This window comes from Eublepharis macularius, chromosome 6, assembly GCF_028583425.1.
Source record: "Eublepharis macularius isolate TG4126 chromosome 6, MPM_Emac_v1.0, whole genome shotgun sequence".
Taxonomy (NCBI): Eukaryota; Metazoa; Chordata; class Lepidosauria; order Squamata; family Eublepharidae; genus Eublepharis; species Eublepharis macularius.
The window spans coordinates 38,653,743-38,669,774 of NC_072795.1; positions in this window are offsets into that span (position 1 = coordinate 38,653,743).

Genomic DNA, 16,032 nt, shown 5'->3' on the forward strand with positions numbered 1-16,032 from the left:
TTTTTAACAGCTATCCCCCAAAGCTGTGACTTAGCTGCAGGAAACCCAGACCCAACTCTTTTAGAACTTGCATGTCTAGCTTGGCCCTTAGAAATACCAGCACTGAAGGGCACAGGGCAATCATTTTCTGCTTTTTGCCACAGCTTACTAATCACTGCTGTGGACTGCTCTGTTTTAAAGTTTTCTCCCTGCTCTTTCCATCCACTTAATTGATTAGGGGAAACCACATAAAATCCAGTTGCTTGAGAAAACCAGCCTCTGGTTTGCAAGAATAAAAACCAAGCCTTCCACTGAATCCTAACATTTTCTGAACTTTTTGGTATTTGTTTTAAGCTAAGGTAAAAGAATCATATACTAGAAGTATGGGAAATGCATGCTGTTATCCTGCTAGCCACATCATCACACCACCTATCAATGGTTGTTTGCAAATGCTCAGAAATTATACATGGGAAATCCAACATAGTTGTGTGGTTTCTTTGGCAGTGATAAGCCGTGTTTCACTTATGTTTATGATATGGGTTGGTTTGCATAGGATCAAAGCTGGATAAGACAGGAAGCCAATGGCCATCCCAAACTCTTCTATAAGATGGCATTTCTCCATGTAGTGGTATGTGGTGAGTATGCCAGAAGACAGTTTCCATTTCTGACAAAAATGCTACCCACACCACATCTTGAAGGGATGGCTTTCCCAAATCACAGTGAACAAGTTTTTGATGCTGAGTATTTCATTCATTCATGTATTGTTGATGTTCTTTCAAAAAACTAGTATTCAGAACTGTGCTCTGCCAACAAACATAAAGATGATCTTGCAGTGGTTCATTGAGACTTATACTGTTTTCAAACATGAGATCAAATATGCATTAGAATTTCTGTTATAGAATTAGGGTGCATGTGTGAATGGTCCAATGTATATTCCACCTGTTGTGATAGCCTTTGGCAATAGAAGAATTTTGAGTGTTGTCTGTGAAAGTGCCTAATCTGAAGACCATCAAGAATATCTTTCTATGATTTAGGGTTCCCAGCTCTGGGTAGGGAAATTCATGGAGATCGGGGGTGGAGCCTGGTTAGGGTGGGGTTTTGGGAAGGGGAGGAGCTCAGCAGGGTATAATGCCATAAAGTTCACCCTCCAAAGCAGTCATTTTCTTTAGAGGAACTGATCCCTGTCATCTGGAGATCAGTTGTAATTTCGGGTGATCTTCAGGCCTCACATGGAGGTTGGCAACTCTACTATTCTTGTAATTCCACAAGCAGCTCTGGGTTGGAAGCCATGTTCTAGAGTTGCCATCATAACTTTTCAGGCCTTATGCTGTCTGAGGTTGCAGGGGAAACTCAGAAGATGGGAAATTAAGATGAAGTTATAGGCAGTAAGTACCAAATTCATAAATAGTAGCCAGATTCTTCTGAGGGCCCGGACACTGCCCTGTCAATGGTTCTATTTTTTTGCTTCCAGAAAGCTCTTGAAAATTCAGGCCATGATTAATGACTGCGGGTTCTGTGCTCCCACTCAGCTCCACAGTATACAGAATGTTAAATGCCCATGCTTATGTTTAACATGTATTTGTGCATAAAATCACAACGCTGAAATGTTACTGCTCTTCATAAATAAAAAAAATACAGGAAAAGTGGGCAGGGTACTGAGGAGGGTGGGTTTTATTAGGTCCTCACAGGCTAATCAGCTCAAGGAAAAAGTGAGGGGGGGTACAGAGAAGCAAATTGCTCAAATGTGATGAGGAAACTTAAAAGGAAGGTATGGCAGCAGGATACAGGGGCAGAGGGGGCACAAGGAGGGGAGCCAGAAGAGAGGAGAAGCTGAGTGGATGCATGGCTGGAGGGAGAGACCCCGCACCCCTTGCTCATTCCCAGCCTCCTGGCCTTCTTCGCTCCAGAGCCACAGATAACAGCTTGTAATCCCTGGTTCACAAACTTGCCAAGATTTGGCAAGGGCAAGAGGCAGCTGAGCGAAGATTAAAGTCAGCTCAGCCCAAGACCATGTGCCAAGCATCTTGTGTGCTGCACAACCAAAGCCCTCTCCCCCTGCCAGGGCTGCCCACTAAGCCAAGCCCCAATTCTTCAGGAACATCACTTGGACGGAGGCAACGGGGCACCAAGCACCTCACACACTGCACAGCTGAAGCCCTCCCACCCTGCTGGGGCTGCCCATTAAGCCAAGCCCCAGTTCTTCAGGAACATCACTTGGACGGAGGCACCGGGGCACCAAGCACCTCACACGCTGCACAGCTGAGGCCCTCTCCCCCTGCCAGGGCTGCCCACTAAGCCAAGCCCCAGTTCTTCAGAAACATCACTTGGACGGAGGCACCGGGGCACCAAGCACCTCACAGGCTGCACAGCTGAAGCCCTCCCACCCTGCTGGGGCTGTCCGCTAAGCCAAGCCTGAGTTCTTCAGGGGCGTCACTCAGACAGAGGCACCGGGCACAGAGGGCAGGTGCACACACATGCATCCTGGGATCTCGGCCCTGCCCACCTCCCTCCCACTCTGCACTCTGCTTTCCCCACTCAGGCCAGGCCAGGTAGATGCTCAGCTCTCTGCTGCCAGCCAGCCAGGCTGGCAGGGAATGTTTCACTGCACTGCCACCGAACGCTGACACATTACTGAACTTTAGAAAAACAATTGCAAAAAAAAAAACATTTGGGGTGCTGACAAGGGTGAGTGTGGTTAGATCCACTCCAATTAAGCATCTAATGAGGAAAAGGAGGGGTGGAAGGGAAGCAAAAGTGTTCATGCTGACATAAATCAGAGCAATTGCGACTTGGCAGCTGATTCAAAATAAAATTGTGTTATGTCCGCCGAGAAAAAAATCAGGACAAAGTCCAGTACTGCATTACATAACTAGCTTGCAAGTGTGAACCCCCGACAAACATGGGAAGCAAAACAGGTAATGAAAAAGCTTTAAATACCCAGTGTGAAAGGGGCCCTAGTGTGGAGTTGTGTTTATTTATGCTAAATATCAAGTTAGAGGTATCTTAAGATCCACATGTTCTTCCTGCTTGGCTAGTCCAGAGCAAACCAATCCAGAGAGAGAGGCTAAATGATGGGCTGCCCAAATTTGGGAACAGAAAGTGCAGTGGTATAAATGGGAATGGAGCTTTGGATAGTAGGAAGGTAGCCTCTGTTCAGAATGCAATAGGAAGGGACTGGCTGTAATAAAAGGAACAAACTTGCAATGGGAAATGAAAAGATGGACATGAAAGGTTAAATCAGGGGAGGGAAGCAAAATGGGAGAAGAGAAATCATATGCTTTGAAGAGGAAGGGTCTAGTGGCACAGAGTTTGTAGTGACTGGAAGATGGTTTGAATTGGATGTATCTACAAGGTACAGAAGTCTCAGAGAGCTTGTCTTACACACCTGAATACTGCATGCAGTTGGCTGAAGAAATTTGGAGGTGCAGGATTCCTGTCTTGGGATCTGGTGTGGTGAATAGAGATGGGCACGAACCTGAATACGAACCAAAAAAAACTATGAACCAGCCTGGTTCGTGATTTGTGAACCAGTGGTTCGTGAAAGCTCGTTTCCACAAACTTGCACAAACTGGTCTACTGGTTCGTTTTAAAGGGCAATCTCCATTACTGTGCTGCTGCAAAGTGGCAGGGAAAGAGCAGCTAAAATGGCCATTTAAACTTTTCCTACTGCTTGTAAGCGGCAGGTCCCTTTAAACTATCAGCTGGCAGGCGGCGGGGGGGGGGGGGGTCCTTACCTTGGCTCTCTGCTGCTGGGGTGGTGGAGGCCGTGGCCCAGAAGCAGTGATTCTGGCCTTCTCTGCTGCCCTATGGGCCCGCGGTCTCCTCCCCCTTCTCCAGCGAGGGGCAGGAAGGGCGTTTTTGGCCTCCTCCACTGCTGCATGGGCCTGCAGGGTGGTAGAGAGGGCCAAAAATGCCCTTCCTGCTCTTCAAATGGCTGCTGTGGTGGCCATTTGAGGGGAGGAAGGCCCTTGTCGGCCTCTTATGCCCCTGTGTAGACCTGCAAAGCAGCAGAGGAAGCCGAAAAGGGCCTTCCCACCCCTCAAATGGCCCCCGTGGCGGCCATTTGAGGGATGGGAAGGGTGTTTTTGGCCTCCTCTGCTGCTGTGTGGGCCCACAGGGTGGTGGAGAAGGCAGGAGCTGCTGATACTGGGTCATAGCCTCCACCACCTCAGTAGCAGAGCCAAGGTAAGTGGGGGGCTGGGGCGCTGGGGTTTGTGGGGTTTAAAGGGCCCTGCTGCTTGCAAGCGGCAGGAAAGTGCCCTTTAAACTATTAAACGCCACTTTCCTTGCCACTGCTAAGTGGCCAGAAAGGGGCATTTAAACTCCATGAACCATGAACAGGTTTGTTAACTTGCCCAGTTTATGGGGGGTTTGTGGTTCCTGGTTCATGAAAACACCACAAACCACGAACCTCATGGTTCATTTTTTTTGTGGTTCGTGGCCATATCTACTGGTGAAGTGCATGCTGCTGCCTCTGTGCTTCTATCTCTGCTCTACTTGCATATATGTAAGTAAATAAAATATGATAAAAACACCATAACTCTTTAGTGCTACAAACCAAGCAAGGTGAAAACTTGTCCCTAGACCTTTTTGCTACTTAAAAACTGCAAGTATTCTTCCTGAATTTGTGTCAATTTTTTTTTCTTTTTTGAGTAATCATCATTAGGACAGTTAGGCAAACTTTTGTTCCAGTATAATTCATGCATATTAGTTCTGTATTTACAAAGTATCCTGTGAGCCATTCTGCGTGGTATGAATTTGGCACAAAAATAAACTACAATTTCTCTTTGGAACATTTTGCTTGCTTATAGACGGCAGGACCTATCTAAGAAACAACTTCAAAGTCACCAATTATTTTTGGCTTAAGTTGCCAATTGTAATATATTCAGCATTTCTCAAACGATGCGAACTGGTCCTTATAGTTTTCATCACAACTTTAAGTACTATAATTTACCACAGTGGCTGGCAAAGATGGAGGGCTATGAAAGCAATTTCTTTGGCAGGTAGCAAGGTTTCCATACAAATTGCATGCTTTAGTACAATATGTACAATCAGTAATCCTCCCCAAAGTCATATTTCTCTCCCAAATACATGTTTGCCATCACAAAAACACTCAGAAGGTTGGGGAGGGGTCAATGCAGCAAGTTTTCATTTCCTAGATATAACAAAACAGCATTGAGCTTAGAAATGCCATTTGGATGCAATGCACTCTCTGAAAATGGAGAAGAAGCCCTGCAAAGTCAAGCCTATTTCATTTTAATACAAAAGTGACAGCACTGTGACCTTTCCGTGTCATTTTTTTCATATGATCCTGCCCTGCAGCATGAAGAAATGTGACATTTGGAAGGAGAGCCCAGTGTGGTTAAACTGATGGAGGTTTCTTGTTTGTTTTGCTTCTCTTTAGACATCTGTTGTAAATGAAAAGGGGATCTGAAAGTCGGACAGTGGACCCCACAGGAGCTTTTTTACTGGGGTAAAAAGTTTTGTCATATGTGCTACTGTTTGTACATCATCCTCTTAAATATTTTAATACTACTCTATTTCCCTCTTGAAAATAGCAATGGTTTGCATCCTGGCTCCTGGAATGGAATATTCAAGGATGACTAATAAATTGGTTAAAATGACAACTTTTACTACCCAAGTTTGTACATTTAGATTTGGTCAAGAAGGTAGAGAAAATTCAGTAAAAAGAATGGATATAACTGAAACCAGGCCATGTAACTATGCATTGGAACTTAAATAAAACCCCTAAAGCAACAGGATTTCTTATAATGTTGGAGATTACTTTTCTAATGTCTCTAATGATCTCATACCATTGTTAATTTGTGCAGACCATAAGGCAAAACATTACTGCAATAGTATATTCACATAATTCATGCAAGAAAGAGAGAGTGAGAGTCTCTCTACACAAGGCATGTTACACGGGGATGCTCAAGTGACTTCCTTACTGTGTCTCCCTAGCAGTGCATGTGTATCCACAATGGGAGAACAATTGTAAGATCTTTCACTTGCATGTCCCCGTTTAAGATGGCTTGTGTAGAGAGACTTAGAGATGGAGCAGAGATGAAGCAGAGCTGGCCAGACTAATGCTTACAGTAGATATTTTGCTGCTGCAGCAGATGACAGATCAATGGTTTCTACCCAAATAACTGCAATGGATTTGCTTTTGCTTTGGGAGTCTAAGGGCCAAGCTACACATGACGAATGACACTTGAACGGCAAGTGTATTTCTCCCTGTTCACTTGCCCTCCACTCAATCCACTTGCCGTTCAAGTGTCATTCGTCATGTGCAGCTTGGCCCTAAGTGAGTATGGAAGAAGGAAATGATCATGATCAGAAGAAAAGGGATTGAAATGTTAGTGTACGGAAGTATGTGAAGGGAGCAATCCTAAACTGGTCTAGTCATAAGTATTCACTGAGACTGAAGCTGTGGATTCATGTGAATGGTCTAAACAGACAAGTAACAGCAATCTCACAAGAAAGAGAGAGCCGTGAGACATGTGGCAAGCACACAATCAAAGGATTGCAGTAACAAGTCTAGCTGTTTGTTTTGATTGAGCTAGTGTATAAGTAAAGGCAGCAGCACACTCTGTCAGTCGGTAATCTGTGTTGAAAGAAGAATGAAGGACTGCTGAACCCAAGAAGAATCTTGCATGTACATAGCGGGTCATCTTTTTTCCTGTCTTAGGATACTAAAATACAAAAGAAGCAATGTCTTCTTATTTCATATGATGACAGTTCTCTTGGGACCATCTGCTCACCACCACTCCCTGAAATATTTTTAATTCAATGCAAATGCCTCCTGCATATTTGCACATTTACTCTAGCTGAAAGAACACCATTTTTTCAAGAGAATCGTCCAGGATTTGTACAGTATGGAATGCTTTGTATATCTTGTGGGAGAATACCCCAACTCCCCAGGCTCCTTAAAATTAATTCAGTCATGTATTTATGCATTCATTAAGGAATTTACAAACCATCTTTCTGCCAAAAATGTATGTATGTGTGCATACGTAATAAAAAGAGCTGACCAAGCTTACTATGCATATTTGAAGCTATTTTCGGCATGGGAGGGTTTCTAATTTCTAACCCGTGCTGTTTCAAATTTGCTTTTCCCTTGTGCAAATTGAATGCATGAGTCCTTATTTTCACTCCATTTTTATCCCATTACATGTGCACAACTTTTAATACTGTTTTTGAGTCAATTACATGTAAATAACATAAAAGAAACAAATGAATTGGGAACACTAAAAAAACAAAATGGGCAAAATGCAATACAACGGGGGGGGGGATCAAAAGAGCTTGTTCATACATTTCTATCTTCAACCCAGTGTGTAATTTTTTGCCACCCCAGTCGGAACGAAGAGACAGATACCAGGCTTGGATCTAAGGGCCACTTTATTAATTAACATCAGCTAATAACATCAACTAACAACTGTGGCAAGCGCCTACTAACGGTACAGGTCAAGCCATGTGGTCGCCCCCTGGACCTCCACTTGATCTGTCTGGGTGAGCCCTGAAGCCCCAAGTGTGAGCCATTCACCCAAGTGTGGATCCCCCCTTTTAAGCTCCTAAGCCTCAGCCATACAGCAGTGAGGGAAGGACTTGCATAAGGAGGTTCCCCTAGGCAGTCTGCCCACGCAGCTAGCAGCTGTCACAAGCAGTACCATCCGCTCCAAGCCTCTGCTTAGGTCCTGGCTCCCCACAGGTGGCTTAAAGCCAACCAGAGCCCTTGCCACAAATCATCCAAAAAATTTCATTGCCCATTTCTGACAGGTGGACCCCATCACCTCGGTAGAGGTTGGCAAATTCAGCCCTGATCCTGGGGTGAGGTCAATAAATACCCAACCCCTCCCCAAGGGCCTTCTGAATGGCCCTTTTGGCCTTCATCCAAGCCCTCTCAATCGCCTGCCGATCTTCTGCCTCCTGCCATACCTGACATGGTAACATGGCAGACTACATGATAAGGACACCTGGCCAATGCTGGACTATCACTTTCAGGTCCAGCTTCACCTGCAGGGACAAGACCTTGTCCGGCACAAGCCCCAAGTCATTCCCACCTAGCTGAATGATCACTATATGGGGTGGAGGACCACATCTGTTCATAAACAACTGTGGCAACAGGCCCAGCCACCTAAGGTCCTGACGGCCCTGCCACTCCACTGTTGCCCCTCCACTCAAACCAAGCTGGGACCCAACCTGTGTCCTCACTTGATGGGCTGCCCAAAAAATCATGCTGTGCCCATAGATCAAAATTCTTCACTTCTTGTGGCAAGAAACAGCACCTACGGAGAAACCAATTAGTAAATGCTTAAAACTGCAACAGTGGCCTAACATAAGCCTGATAAGCAGAGGACTGCCACCTGCCTACCTGCTGGATAGCCCACACTGAATAGCCCATCGCAGCCGCCGTCGAGGCAGCTCCAATCCTGAATGAATGGGTGCTGAATTTGATGGCATCTAGCCCCAATTTGGCAAGTGCCTTCTGGGTCACCACTCAGAACGGATAGCGAGTCAAGGGGCGACCATCCTCATGCCTAAACAGAAACCCTTGCTTCCCCCCACCCCCCGGACTCTCAGATACTTTCTGAGAGCCCGCAGCGGGCACAACTCTGAATGCATGCAAGTCCCCAATTTGATCACTGCCCCTCTCTGCTTCTGATCTGTTTTAGACTTGCAAATTGTTAGGGAAACACTGTCTCCCTCCACCTTAACATCCTGTGTCATAAGGGCATGGCCGGAACAATCTGCGTTAGACTGGGCTATAAGTTCATCAATGTGCAGGGGCCTAAAAAAGGCTGTCAATGCTGCCACATGAAACAACCTAGCCTCCTAGCTAGAGCAACAAATGTCACCCCAGGCCACAGAAAGACCTTTAAGCACTGCTGGGGATATGGGCTCCCTAGGGTCAGCTTGAAACCCAGCCTCACAAGACCATCCCTCCAACATTTTCCTAACTTGGAAGTCATCCATGGCCTCAGGAAACCCTGAGCCTTACTCACAAAGGCCAAAGCAGCCAACTGACCCCTTAGAGACCTGACTGCTAATCCACGGCCCCTCTGGTGCACACAAAAGTGCATCAGATGCTCAACTGGGATGAGCCAAGACTGCTGCAGGCCAACATTCGTCCTAAACCTAAATTGTCCTACCACTCCATTGTAGGCCCTTATCATGCTGGGAGCAACTGCGAGCTGTCTAGCCCTGTATGCTTTGGCCTCCCAAGCTGCCATATCTCCTGAGGCACCGGGGTAAGCTGCCAAAACTGCTCCATCTGTTGGCAAGACAAAGCGTTTGCCACACCATTATTAACACCAGGAACATGTTTGGCTTTAAATAAAATGTTCCACCAGAGGCACAATAATGTGAATACTCTAACAAGCCGCATAACTTTAGGAGATTTAGAAATCAAGGACTTGACCATATGAACCACTGCCTGATTGTCACACCAAAAGTGGACATAGCGGTTGGCCAATTCCTCGCCCCACAAGCTAACTGCCACCAGGATTGGAAAGAATTCCAAAAAGGTACGATCCTTATCTACACCAGATGTATGACAATCCAGTGGCCACTGGTCTGTGCACCAATGCCTTTGGAAATACACTCCAAAGCCCGTGGAGCCAGATGCGTCTGATGTGAACTGAAGCTCAGCTTCAAGCAGCAAGTCCTCACACCAAAAGGCGACCCATTAAAATCCCTGAGGAATTCAGACCAAACCTCCAAATCCTCCTGCATACTTTTATGAGAGGATGGTAAGAGGCCCACAGTGATGACATAGCATCACAAAGCAGCTGCAGAAATGCCCTAGCAGGAGCCACCACCTTGCAAGCAAAATTAAGGTGACCCACTGGCTGCTGCAGTTCCAGTAAAGAATCCTTATTTTTAACTTTAAACTCCTGAAGCCTAACCTTAAGGTCATTTACTTTTTCCAGAGGGGAGTCTAAAGCACTGCTGAACCATATCGAGCTCAATGCCCCAAATCATCAACACCCGAGACGGCCCCTTCATTTTCTCATGCACTAAAGGGACCCCCAGCTACTCTGCAAGCTTAATGAAGGTGTCCAGCAGCTGGGCGCACTGCTTAGATCCTGCTGGCCCCACAAACAAAAAAAATCATCTAAATAATGCACCGTGTTGCAACAACGCGACAAATGCTGCAATTCCCATTCCAAGAAGGAGCTGAAGCACTCAAAGGCAGTACAAGAAATGGAACAGCCCATCGGGAGAGCTTGGTCCACATAGAACTTCCCCTCGAAAGAAAACCCTGGGAGCTCAAAGTCAGCAGGGTGAACCAGGAGCAGGCAAAATGCAGATTTAATGTTGCATTTTGCCAACTTGGCTCCCATCCCACACCTATGTACAACTTTGACCGCCTGGTCAAAGACTGCTCAGGGATAGTGTCTTTCACTGAGTTCCCTTTGTGGAATGACAGGTGATGAATAAGGTGGAACTCGCCCGCCACTTTCTTGGGTACCACCCCCAAAGGTGACACTCTCAGATTGGGGACTTGAGGAGAGTCAAAGGGGTCCAACACCCACCCTTCACTACACTTCTTAATAATTTTTTGCTGCACGTCTTCCTTGCTAACAACTGAACACAAATTCTCTGACAAATAGGGTGAGCAAAGCCCCTGAACAGAGATCCTAAAACCAAAAGTGAAACCATTCAACAAAAACAGAGCATCCTGCTCTTTCGTATAAGCTTGCAACAGGCATTCAAGGACCCTTGGCCTTACTGGGCTGGGTCCCTTTACCAGAAGCCTGTTGAACTCTGGTACCTGCTCCCCCATATTTCTTACCACCTCCACCCTGCCTAAACTTGGGACAGGCATTGTAGGGGTGTGGCCCCACACAGGAGGGGCATTCATGTTTGAACCTACAGGGCTTCCAATTACAAATGCCCTTGTAGGCAAATTCCCAGCAAAGCAGCTGGGGTTGAACTTGCTGCCCTGCTGTATTGCGGGTACCAGTAGCTAATGAAGAATGCTGAACGATGTGGCCACTATCTGACTGATCTCCCAAGCTCGGTTTAGCTGGGGACATCAGCTGCAGCCATAGCTGCTGGTGAATACAGTCCCAGGGAAGACTCGGATTTAAGGCCGCTCTCATCTGGAATGCCTCATCGTACTGTAACCAAGCGGCACCAGAAAAGCCCGTGCATCCCTTATAGATGATGTTCAAGTATTGGAACAGAGGTGCAGCCCGATGGGGCTGTGCCCTCACCAGTGCCCCAACATATATTAAAAACCCAGGCAGCCAATTAGCCCCGGTCCTATCCACTTTCCTACTCTTAAGGTGCTCTTTGTCCCTGTCATCAAGTTTGTCTTTGTCCTTCTTATCCAGCCCCCTGAAGAGAAGGGGAAAATGTCCATGTACTCCCCTTTCAAAATCTTAGCCCTTGTTGCCTGAGTCAAATGATCCCCAAGGGGCAAAGCTGTATCCCCGAATGGTAAAGTGTGGAATGGAACATTGCCATATGCCAATGAAGGGAATGGGTAAAACCCCCAAGGACCTGCTATGAGTCCAGGCCACACGGTCAGGTGGCCAACATACATGGAATTATCTGGACCCCAACAGGCAGAGGAGGTTGCTGAAGCAAGTGGCAAAGAAGAAGCCCCTAAGCCCTGACTGACCCAGGAAGAGTGCCCTCCTTGAGGCCAAGCAGCTGACAACTGCGAGCCAGAGCCTTGAGATGTCCCCTGGGCCCCATAGGCTGGCACCTGCCCCCAAGGTCCCCATGGCCAGGGGTACCCAGCTTGAGGCACAGCCTTCTTACCTCCAAAGTAGTATGTTTCCCCAGCCAAGTCTTAGTAGGGGATGGATCAGGGGTTTGCGCTTCCCTTTAGCAGAAACTAAACTCTCCAGACCTTAGGGTGCTCCACTGAGTCAAACCCTTACTAGATACTGGCCGCAGAAGCCAGGTGTGCCACGGCTGCCCACCAATGGCCTGCGCCCACTCTCCCGAACGTTTCCAGGGCTGCCAACTCCACAACCTCCAAATAATGATGACACACCACCGCCACCAAATCTGCCGCTGAAACCATCTCGACGACAACGCTCAAACACTCGGCTGGAGCAGGAATACATCCTGCCTCTTTGAGTGCTTGAAAGATCTGCAACTGCGGGAAGTTGGAGCCACCTGAACAGGCTTAAGGCTCTGCCCCCCCCCCCCCAGCAAGACTCGGATGCCTGGGAAAACAGCGCTGTCTCCTCCTCCTTCCGAGGAGGCAAAGTGTGGCCCCCAGCTTGCATGGTTTGCTGGCAGCTGAAAGGGGCGGGTTTTTTTTTTTTTTTACTCATCTTGAGTTTACTGAAAATTGATTATACAACTGCCAGAACCATCCTAAATGGAGTTACAACGTTCTGAACACATTGACTTCAATTGATGGTTGTTAAATCCTAAAGAAGATCCTGACTGATACTGATTTTTATTGAATTAAATATTTGTACTAATCTAGAGACAAGTTGTCTTCTGGATATCTTATGGAACAGTAATTTCATACTTTAAAAAATGGTACTAGGTACTTGAGTTTATCTTTTGCTAACATTGATTGGGGAATCAATTACATTTTCCTGATTCTTGAAGTTGGCTGTTAGGGTACTTTATGACATCGGCCAAGATATTCCAAGAGCCACTGTTGGTTGTGGATTCATTATGAAACTTGATTCTACTCTTGACACAGATTTATGCCAGGCGTGGTAAGAAATGTAGGTAAAACATAAAGCTCACCTGCACCACACTTGGGATAGCATAACTTCATTTGTCATCCGCTGTCATAGCCAGGTATTCTTTGTCTCCTAAAAAGACAGAAAGAACAAGTCTCTTGTTTTGATGCTTTCAAAAAAGAGGAGGAGAAAGAAAAATGTAATAATATATAATTCACTAAAGACAATATCAATGCAAAATAACAGCTTACTTTAGCTAGTATAAAATACAATGTATTTTCATTTCTAAAAGTCTTGTTCCTAGGGTGAGAATTAGAAACAAACTGGACTGGCAGGTGGGAGGAGGCATTTAAAACAAAATGAATTACTGCAGAATGGGGAGCCGAGAGGGAGGTGATAGTCTAGCAGCTGCTTCATCATTTGGCATAATCAAAGAACTATAGCAAAAAACCCACCTCTCCTTGTTTCTACTGCAGTTGAGACTAAATTGTAAAATGCAGAGATTGATAAGCACCTTGAAGAAAATACACTAAAAGGAAGTATGTTGGCTGTGAGTTTACTGTGTTGAAAATATAGTAGATAACAAATATCTATAAAACCAACATGTGTCTTTTATTATTAAAACAGCACCCCTTGGTGAATGTAGTTTTAATTACTAACAACTTATGTAACGTGCAGCAAAACTCTTAACTAATACTGTTGAGCTGATGTTTTCATAGAAACATATTCCTCTAGTCACCTCTGTTTTTTTCTTTAACCTTCTGAGACTTAATATCAAGTTTTAAATCAACTTTCTCCATTCAGTAGAAATACTGCATCTCATTAGCATGTCAGTTTACAAGTTGAGGGCTCATGAGGAATCACAGGCAAGCAGGGGGACTAAAATCCCAACTCAATCTTCACCCCTATTTTATGTATGCATTTATATTTTATATCATTTAAATATGTATATTCCTTCACAAAAGAGCCCAGAAAAGAAGACTTCCACACCAGGGGTGTGCATAATGGAGAAAAAGGAGCCGAAATTACACACAGAACTTGTCTGTTTGGCTTGTTAAAGTAGCTTCTGGAATGCTGAACCAAAACTGGGAAACTAACAGTGAAATCCTAAGCAGAGTTACTCCAGTCTAAGCCCATTGAGATCAATGGGCTTCGACTGGTGTAACTCTGCTTAGGGTTTCACTGTAAATGGAAATGAGTCCCTCCCACTAAAAGTCTGTGTGTTTTGTTTTGTTTCATACCTTTGACGTTGGGTAGGCTCACCTTGCAGGGCAGAGCAGCAGCTTATGTTGCTGAGCAGTGCCAATCAGATCCCAAGGGGAGAGAGAGCTTACGTTATTCACTCTGTTGGCAGGAAGAGGGAATGAGACCAATGTGCTTGAGTGCATCTCCCTCCTCCCTGCCAATCAGGTCCTCCAAGGGGAGACCCCCCTCCCTTCCCTGTCTATTTGCTTTGAGAATGGTTGGAAGGGAGATCTCTATCATAGACTGCAATTAAAAACATTTTTCTGGGAGTAAGCACTATTAAATAATATGGGACTTATATCTGAGTAGATCTATTTAAGATTGCTCCCCTCCCCAATCCTGTGAGCCATGCAACTACTCTGCCCTTTTGAAAAACAATCCTGCCTGCCCCCTCAGCAAAAGGAAAACTTATGGTGTAAAACATAGGTCTGTTGCTGGGAGGGGAATTCAGCTGATCATTCTGCCTGCCTGCCTGCACTTGGGCCATGGAGAAGACTGGCAGCAAGAATTCCCCATTCATCAGAGGAGCACTGAGCATTGCCTCTCATTGTGTGAACAAAAAACAAGAAAACAACAGGCAATAGCAGAATGCAACGTTACCATAGAAAAGAAAAAGTGAACATGAAGCAGAATAGTTTTTTGCACTTGTTGCAGAGCACTCCTACTTGGGAATGCCCTGCCACTGCTGTTCTACTCACTGACACTCACTTTCTACAGGTCCATTGTTGTGCATGTGTTATTGTGCTCAAGGAAAAATTCAGGGGCTTGATTGTTTAGATTAGGAGGGGGAGTAATGGTTGAAAAGAAAAGGGACCGGCGATGTCTCTTGCTCAGGCCTTTAGGACTGCGGGCGGAGCGGGGGCAGGGCAGCAGCCATGTTGGATGAATAGGCTGCTATCAGTCTCCTTCCTGCCGAGGGAACTTCCTTCCCTCCTCTCCTCCTCCTCTCTTCTTCCCTGCATGCACCAGGAGAGGCAGCATGGTGTCTCCTCCTGAGAGAGATGGCCTACTTTCTAGCTAAAGCCATCTTAGCTAGTTAGATCAGTTATTCGTTCTCTCTCTCCACTAATCTTAAGTGAATGTATTTCTTTAAATAAATAAACAGTTGATGGTTCTCTAACTTGGATGAGAGCTTTCTGCATGCAGTTTGTTTAGTGAATGTGCCTTAACTGAAACCCAATAACACTCTCCCCAAACAGATCAGTTTTGAGCTGGGGCCAACTCAGCTGGAACAAACTAGTAAGAAAACAGGATTGTTCCAGAACCCTCAAAACCAAAAGTAAAACGGAAACTTTCTAGATGCACATCCATACTCCACACCTCTTCTGTAAAACTATGCCAGATGTGCGTGAAGAGGAGTGACAGCCAAAAACTCCCTTGCAGTACATGTGCAGACCTAGCTGAGCAAAAGAAAAATAAACAATCTTTGCCCGGCTGATGTAAATTGGTGTATGGTGTAGGATGCTGCAATCACTCTAAAATATGGTGAAAGTTTTCTTAAATAAACCAAGTATATTTATTTATTTATTTATTTATTTATTTCCGATTTTTATTCCACCCTCCCCACATTTCCAACAGGCTCAGGGCAGATTACAAAATACATAAAAGTTAAAACAGTTATTTTATTCAGAACAAAAAAAGAAAGGAGCCCAAAGCCTACCAGAATCCTTCACAGCAGCTTACCTAGCCAGCTTACTCAGTGTGTGTGTGTGTGTGTGTGAGATGTGCCATCAAGTCGCTTCCAAATTATGTTGACCCTATGAATTAATGACCTCCATTACATCCTATCATTAACAGCCTTGCTCCAGTCTTGCAAATGGGAGGCTGTAGTTTCCTTTATTGAGTCAAGCCATCTCATTTTGGGTCTTTCCTCTTTACTGCCTTCCACTTTTCCTAGCTCTTTTCCAGTGAGTCTTGTCTTCTCACAACGTGGCCAAAATATGATAACCTCAATTTTGTCATTTTAGCTTCTAGGGAGAAATCAGGCTCTATCTGATCTGGAACCCACTTATTTGGGTTCCAGATATGGCTGTCCACCATATCTGTGAAACTCTCACCCAGCACCACATTTCAAACAAATAAATTTTCTTTCTGTCAGCTTTCTTCATTGTCCAACTTTCACATACAAATATAGTAATCAGGAATT